Source organism: Petaurus breviceps, unplaced genomic scaffold, assembly GCF_028583685.1.
Source record: "Petaurus breviceps papuanus isolate PSGF00001 unplaced genomic scaffold, PetGlider_PUasm1.0 419, whole genome shotgun sequence".
NCBI classification, from domain to species: domain Eukaryota; kingdom Metazoa; phylum Chordata; class Mammalia; order Diprotodontia; family Petauridae; genus Petaurus; species Petaurus breviceps.
The window spans coordinates 798,984-806,266 of NW_027186324.1; the positions used below are offsets into that span (position 1 = coordinate 798,984).

Sequence of the window (7,283 nt, forward strand, 5' to 3'; positions counted from 1 at the left end):
AACAAACTTTGGATAAGAAATCCACATGTCCATGCCACTGTTGGTTGAATTTATTAATGTCTCCATCTTTTACATAAGATTAAGAAAGATTCCAGGAAGGAACCAAGTGGACTGACTTGTTGGGTGATTAATGTGATTGACTAGACTCTTATGAACTAGTGGCTACTCTGTTTGGAGTTCTCCAAGTCCGGCAAGGCCCTCCACAAGGACTAGACAGATTAAGGATCCTGAGAGAGAAGCAAGAACTAGAGAAGTTAGCATAGGAGTAGGCAGAAGAGAGGGGGCAGGTAGTAAAGAAACAAAGTTGCATCTAGACAAAGAAAATTAAAATGTTATTTATTGTGTTGGTTTGTTTGATCAGGAATCCAGGGCTAAGCATATCGAAGAGCCCATTAACCAGAGATCTGCCGTTGCACCTTGTTCCTGCGGACTTCAGCTGCATGAAGTTCCTTCTCCCGAAGCCGCTCCCTCAAGGCAGCCAGGTGAGCCTCACGAATCTCCTTACTGAGCTCCATCTTTCAGTTGAATTTCTCTTCCGCAAGACGGCTGAAGTTGTTGTTCTCCTTCAAGGCCTGTGTAGCACCCTCTCGCTAGTGCTCGCGTTTCTCCACCAGCTGCTTCAGGACCTGCGCCTCCTGAGTCTTCCGTCTCTCCTCAGCAGCCTCTAGGCAATTCTGTAGTTCCTCCAGAGAAATGTCCTTCTTCTTGGGTGGGGAAGAAAGTATAGGACTCTCTGGAGACAAATCTGAAGGAGACTTCCAGATCACCTCAAAGCTCTGGCCAGATGATCTTTTGTCCAGCTGCTTCACTTCCATGTCTCTATATTGGTAAATAGTGTTAGGGTGTGGCTGGGTGTAAAAGCAGGCTCAGATAAGTGAAAGCACAGACAGCGCCTGAATTTTCTCCTTGTGTGCAGATACAGTGCTAGCCATGGTGCTGGGTGTTCAGGCTCTGCAAGTCTATGGGGCTGAAGGAAAAGCTGTGAAGGCCCAAGACACAGGTGGCTGCAGAGATGGGAAGCTGCTTGCTGTAGGATCGACTGCTGCAATACTGGGGAAAAGAGATATTTCCATATTCTTGAGGAATAGAGTTGATAAGAGTTTGGAAAAGGTAAGGGAGAGAAGACTCCTTATTGGGGTGGAGTTCCAGATTCAAGAGAGAGCTTGAATTTCTGAGTTCTAGTCTACCTTCAGGGAGAAGTCCCTGGAGGGACAGAAAGACCTTGGGAAGAAGTCAACTAGAAACTCTACTATGTCCCTATTTCTAGTTTGCCTCAGTAAAGACATGGCAATTTCCCCTTGAGTGAGAATGGGAATTCTCTCTGTCTTGCTGTTTCTTTCTCTGTCTCTCTCTGTTTCTCTGTCACTGTCTCTGTCTCTCTTTGTCTCTGTCTGTTTCTATCTCTCCCTCCTCCACCCTCCCTCCATATCTTATTGAGATATTTCACTGCTATTGTGAGAACTTATTCCTTCTTTTTATTGTCTGGTACATCCTAATCTGTGTAACTTATGTTACTTTGGATAAATGAATTTATTTACTATTCAATATTTGTAATGGCCTTTATATAGCTAAAATATGATGAGAAGGAAGTCACATTTCTGGACACAACTTGGGGTACTCCTACCCTCTTAAAGGATGGTAACCAGAAGAAAAAAGAATTAAATATAAAAATTATTTGCCCTAATAATCTTTAGGATTACAGATAGATATCATTCTAGTCCAGTAGTCCCTTTCTGAGGCAAGCATAATGGCTAGACCCATGACCCTAATATCCTTCTCCCTTCCAGACATGGATAAATATCTCCTTTGAAGAGGGGTTGTAATAAGAATGTAAATTTTAAAGATCTTCCCTGCCCCTAGGCTAATGTGCACCTGAAGCCTGGGGTGGGGGAGGCTTGTTTTTCAGTAGATACTTTTTGATTGGCCAGTGGGTCCAAAAGGTTGTTACATTCTCTGAGCCAGGAGAAGGCTATATAAGCCCTGATGTGTAGCTTTGTTTTGGGACTCACTTTGAGAAGTGTTCTGTGATTTGATCTGAATTCTGGGAAGCCGTTGTTGAGAGTCCCCCGGCTTTGAAAAACCCAGAATGTGGAAACCCAGATGTTGACTGGGTATGGATGTAATGGTTGGACAGTTTGGAAATCTGTCTACTTGATGTTTCTGTCTTGATAATTATGCCTGTATACTTTGAGGTTCAGGGTGCTGACCTTTTCTCCTGAACAAAGTAAATGATATATGTCTGACTGATTAAAGTAAGCTTGTTAACCCATTTTGAGTTGCTTTCCTTTAACAAAGAAGATCCAAGAACCTGTGGTAGCTGCAAACCCTGAGGACGCTTGGGGTGCTTGCTGCTACAGGGGTATTTGAGATTCCAAAGATATCTGTTTATTCTTCCTCCAAGTCACATATAGACAAACGTATGTGGATATTTGTATAACCTACATTGGCAATACACATGTCTTACAGAAGTATGATTCAGAAGTCCCTGAGGGAGAATAGACATAGAATCTCAGTATAAATTTTATAGGCACTTTCTTAAAAATAAATACTCTTTAATTATCTGTGAAAAAGTCTATGTAGGAAAGAATAACAGAATCATTGTAGGGGCAAAAAAAGAAATAAAGTCCAAACAAATATATTTCCTAATAGTTTAAGCTATTGCTAATGTTTATGTTTTAATGTGAATTACAATGCTTAGATAATGACTGCAGATTTCTGAAGGCATGAACATTTCAACTTGAAACTTCTCAGGCTAAATGAATATGCAAATATTGGTAAGATGATTCTCTACTGGGTTAATTTTGCTTAAAAAGAACATTAACACTATCATCATAATAGGACTAATCAGAGCTAGTTCTAATAAATACAGCAACAAAGATAAATATTAAAAGAAATACAAACAATTTGAAGGATGGAAAAAAGCACTTATGAAACATGTTGGTTCTTATGTTCCAAGAACTGTATGAAGTATTGGAGATAGAAAAAGAAAAAGAAGACACATTTTCTCTTCTGGAGGAGCTTACATTCTAACAAGAAGAGAGAATCTACTATATATTAGCAAAACTCTTTATGTTAACTGTTGGATAACCTATGAATTTTGCAGTATCAAACACAAATTAGCAGAATACTGGCCTGAGTCAATAGTCACTAGCTCTGAACTATATATATACCGTGTTTCCCCGATAATAAGACCTATCCCGAAAATAAGCCCTCCCCTTACTGTGTAAGATTCCTCTAAAATAAGCCCTCCCCCGAAAATAAGCCCTATTGAGATTGCTACTGTAGTGAAGGTGATCCCCTGAGCTACACGCTACATTACGGTACCCTTTGTATGCACCGTCCCTCCCCCCCTGAAACGCACGCCGCACTCCGAGCTGCATCCAATCAGAGCTGCAGCAGTGAGCGTGTCATTCTGTTCTTCCCCAGTGATTTGCTTATTGAATAAAGGTACATTTTTTGTTCACATTTACCTGTTTATTAAAATTGCTGTCAATGTTCATTAAAATAAGCCCTCCCCTGAAAATAAGCCCTCTGGTGTTTTTCTGTCCAAAAAAATTAATAAGACAGTGTCTTATTATCGGGGAAACACGGTAATAGGAGGATTCAGGCAAAAGTTAAATGCCAAAATTCAGAGTTTCCAAGACTGAGCAGAAATACAAATATAAAAACTCAGAAGTATTTAGGGTGCATCTGAGTATCAACTTCTCAGGTCAGGGAGACTGGAGGGGATCTGCCCATCATCATTAAGGAAAAGGAAGTGGTCTTAAAGGTATGATTTCATTGAGCATTTAGCTTCACTGACAGATATGGAGATAAGAGTTATATGCCCAAGTAAAAAGTGATGGTGGTGCACTCAAACACACACACACACACAAATATGTATACAAACAAATACACATATGCATATATGTGAATGTGTGTGTGTGTGTTGTGTAATTTAAGTCAAAAAAATCTGACTGGAAGTGGTTTAATTTTAAATATAAATGTAAGTCATTGATCTATATAATGTTCATAACCAAGTATAACAATTAGAGGCAGCAGTTGATTGCAGAAAATGAAAACACAAACCACTTGTGCTCAATTAAGGATGAAGAAAGTTATAGAAAAGAAGGCTTAAGAATAACAAAAATAGTTTCTTTGAGATATATTTGGAGAAAATCCAGGTTAGAGAAGAAATAAGGCTTCTGTTTGATATGGATGTGATATGGATGTGACAAAAGACAGAGCCTCTCAATTATTATTTTGCTTCTGTTTTCTCTATCAAAGAAAATAATCTGTAAAATGGAAAAGATAAAACCAAAATGAGTAATGGTAAGTTGACTCTCAAGATAGGGTTACCAGAGGCTAGATAGCACAGTGAATAGAGTACTGTCCCTGGAGTCAGGAGGACCTGAGTTCAAATCTGGCCTCATACACTTGACATACTTACTAGCCATGTAACTTTGGGCAAGTCACTTAACTCCAATTGCCCTCCAAAAAGCAAAAAAAAAAAAAATGGAAGTGCCTAGGTGGTGCAGTGAAAACAGCACTGGCCCTAGAATCAGGAGGACTTGAGTTCAAATCTGGCCTCAGACACAACACAAAAACTAGCTGTGTGACCTTGAGCAAGTCACTTAACCCCAATTGCCCTCCAAAAAGCACCTTGGGGGTGGAGCCAAGATGGCAGAGTAGAAGTCCAAACTTGGCATGACCTCCCCCTCCAATCATTTCCAGTACATGTAAAAATATTACTCTAAAAAATTCTAGAGCTATAGAACCCACAAAGTGACCGAGAGAAACAAATCTCCCACTGAAGGAAAACTGGCAGGCCAACAGGAAGGGGCTATCACACCGGGCTGGGAGCTGAGCACAATCCCACTTGATTCACGTGAGTCAGGCCCCAGGGTGGCCCCAAACAGTGGCTACCAGAGCAGATTTCAGGAGAGTTAATCACGAGCAGTTGTGGTGGCTTCCAGACTTCTTAACCCCAAAATGCCAAAGACCATAAAACCTAAAACCCCAAACCATAAAAGGTCAGTGTGGAATTCTATTGGAACAGGCAGGGATGGAAGTGCATGTTCTGGCCACTGACCCCAGGGTGAGAGGAGATGGAGGTGCAGTGGCTGTGCCACATGGCTGCCTTAGGAGCTCCTGGTCTGCAGATTGTAGGTGGACCAACTGACCATTCACAGGGTAATCACTCTTCCTGTAACCTGAATGGATCTGGATTGCAGTCTTGGGTGGTGGTCCTAGGTATGTGACCAGTGAGCCAGAGCTTGTGGGGGCTGTAGAGATGGCACCTTCCTAATAGCTCTGGCAGCTGTAAAAATCCAAGCAATTTGGGACAAAGCTATCTTCATCCTGGAAGCAGAGTTCTACTGTGGCAAATAGCTCAAAAAGTCAAGTAATTGGCTGCCAATATGAGCAAGCAGAGGAAGCACAAATAGACCATAGAATCCTTTATTGGAGACAAAAAGAATCAAGGCATGGAGTGGGAGGAAGAGAGTGAAGTCAAGAACTCTACATCAAAAGCCTCCAAGAAAAATAAACTGGTTATAGACTATGGAGGAACTCAAGAAGGATTTTGAAAATCAAGTAAGAGAAGTGAAGAAAAAAATGGTAAGAGAAATGAGAATGATGCAAGAAAATCATGAAAAGTGAGTCAACAGCCTGCTAAAGGAGACCCCAACACACACTAAAGACTATAACAACTTAAAAAACAGACTAACTCAAATGGCAAAAGAAGCCCAAAAAGCCAGTTAGGAGAAGAATGCCTTAAAAAGCCGAATTTGCCAGTTTGATAAGGAATTTCAAAAACTCACTGAAGAGAGTAACTCCTTCAAAATTAGAATGGATAAATTGGAAGCTAATGAAACAGATCCAAATAAATGAAAAAAAATGGAAGGCAATGTGAAATTTCTCATTGGGAAAACCACTGACTTGGAAAATAGATCCAGGAAAGATCATTTAAAAATTATGGGACTACCTGAAAGCCATGAAAAAAAAGAGCCTAGACACCATCTTTCAGGAAATTCTCAAGGAAAATTGCCTTGATATTCTAGAACCAGAGGGCAGAATATAAATTGAAAGAATTCACTGATCTCCTCTTAAAAATATCCCCAAAAGAAAATTCCTAGGAATTTTATAGTCAAATTCAAGAGTTCCCAGGTCAAGGAGAAAATACTACAAGTAGTCAGGAAGAAACAATTTGAGTATTGTGGAAAGACAATCAGGATGACATAATACACAAGCTTCTATATTAAGGTATCAAAGGGCTTGTAATATGTTATTACATAGGTCAAAGGAGGTAGGACTAAAATCAAGAATCACCTACCAAGCAAAACTGAGTATAATTCTACAGGGAAAATATGGCTGTTCAATAAAATAGAGGATTTTCTAACATTGTTGATGAGAAAATTAGAGCTGAACAGAAAATTTGACTTTCAAAGAAGCAAGAGAATCATGAGAAGATAAACAGGAAAAAAATCATAAGGAACTTATTGAAGTTGGACTATTTACATTCCTATATGGAAAAACAACAATTGTAACTCATAAGACTTTTCTCAGTGTGAGGATAGTTGAAGGGAATATATATGTATATAAATACAAATATATGTATGTATAGGACGGTGTATGTCTATATAAATATATATGTGAGTGTGGGCATGTGTATGTTCATGTATAGACAGAGGGCACAGGATGAGTTGAATGCAAGGGGATTATATCTAAAAAATAAAATTAAGAGGTGAGAGGGAATTTATTGGGAGAAGGAGAAAGGGAGAGAGAGATTAGGGTAAATTATCTCATATAAAAGAAGCAAGAGAAATCTGTTACAACAGAGGGAAAGAGCAGGAACATGAAAGGGAATCAGACAAAGTTATTCTCATTAAATTTGGCTTAAGGAGTGGATAATACACACACTGAATTGGGCATCTTACCCTACATTAAAATAGAGGGGTAGGGGATAAGAGGGGGATAATAAAAGAGAGGGCAGATTGGGGGAGAGGGTAGTTAGAAGCAACCATTTTTGAAAAGGGATAGGGTCAAAGGAGAAAATAGAATAAGTAGGTGGGGGGAGTGGGATAGGATGGAGGAAAATATAGTTAATCTTTCACAATATAACTACTACGGAAATGATTTGGGTAACTACACATGTACAACCTATATTGAATAGCTTATCTTCCCAGTAAGGGCATGTGAGGAGGGAAGAAGGAAAGAAAAATCTGGAACTCAAAGTTTTAAAAACAAATGTGTAAAAATTTTTTTTCTTTTTTTTAGGGCAGCTAGGTGGCTCAGTGAGTACA

General features: G+C 39.5%; 1 pseudogene; it reads right to left on the reverse strand.

The window, feature by feature from the left end:
* Positions 1-392: 392 nt before the first annotated feature.
* Positions 393-1,392, reverse strand: LOC138171114 (stathmin-3 pseudogene; annotated as a pseudogene).
* Between the last annotated feature and the right edge of the window lie 5,891 nt (positions 1,393-7,283).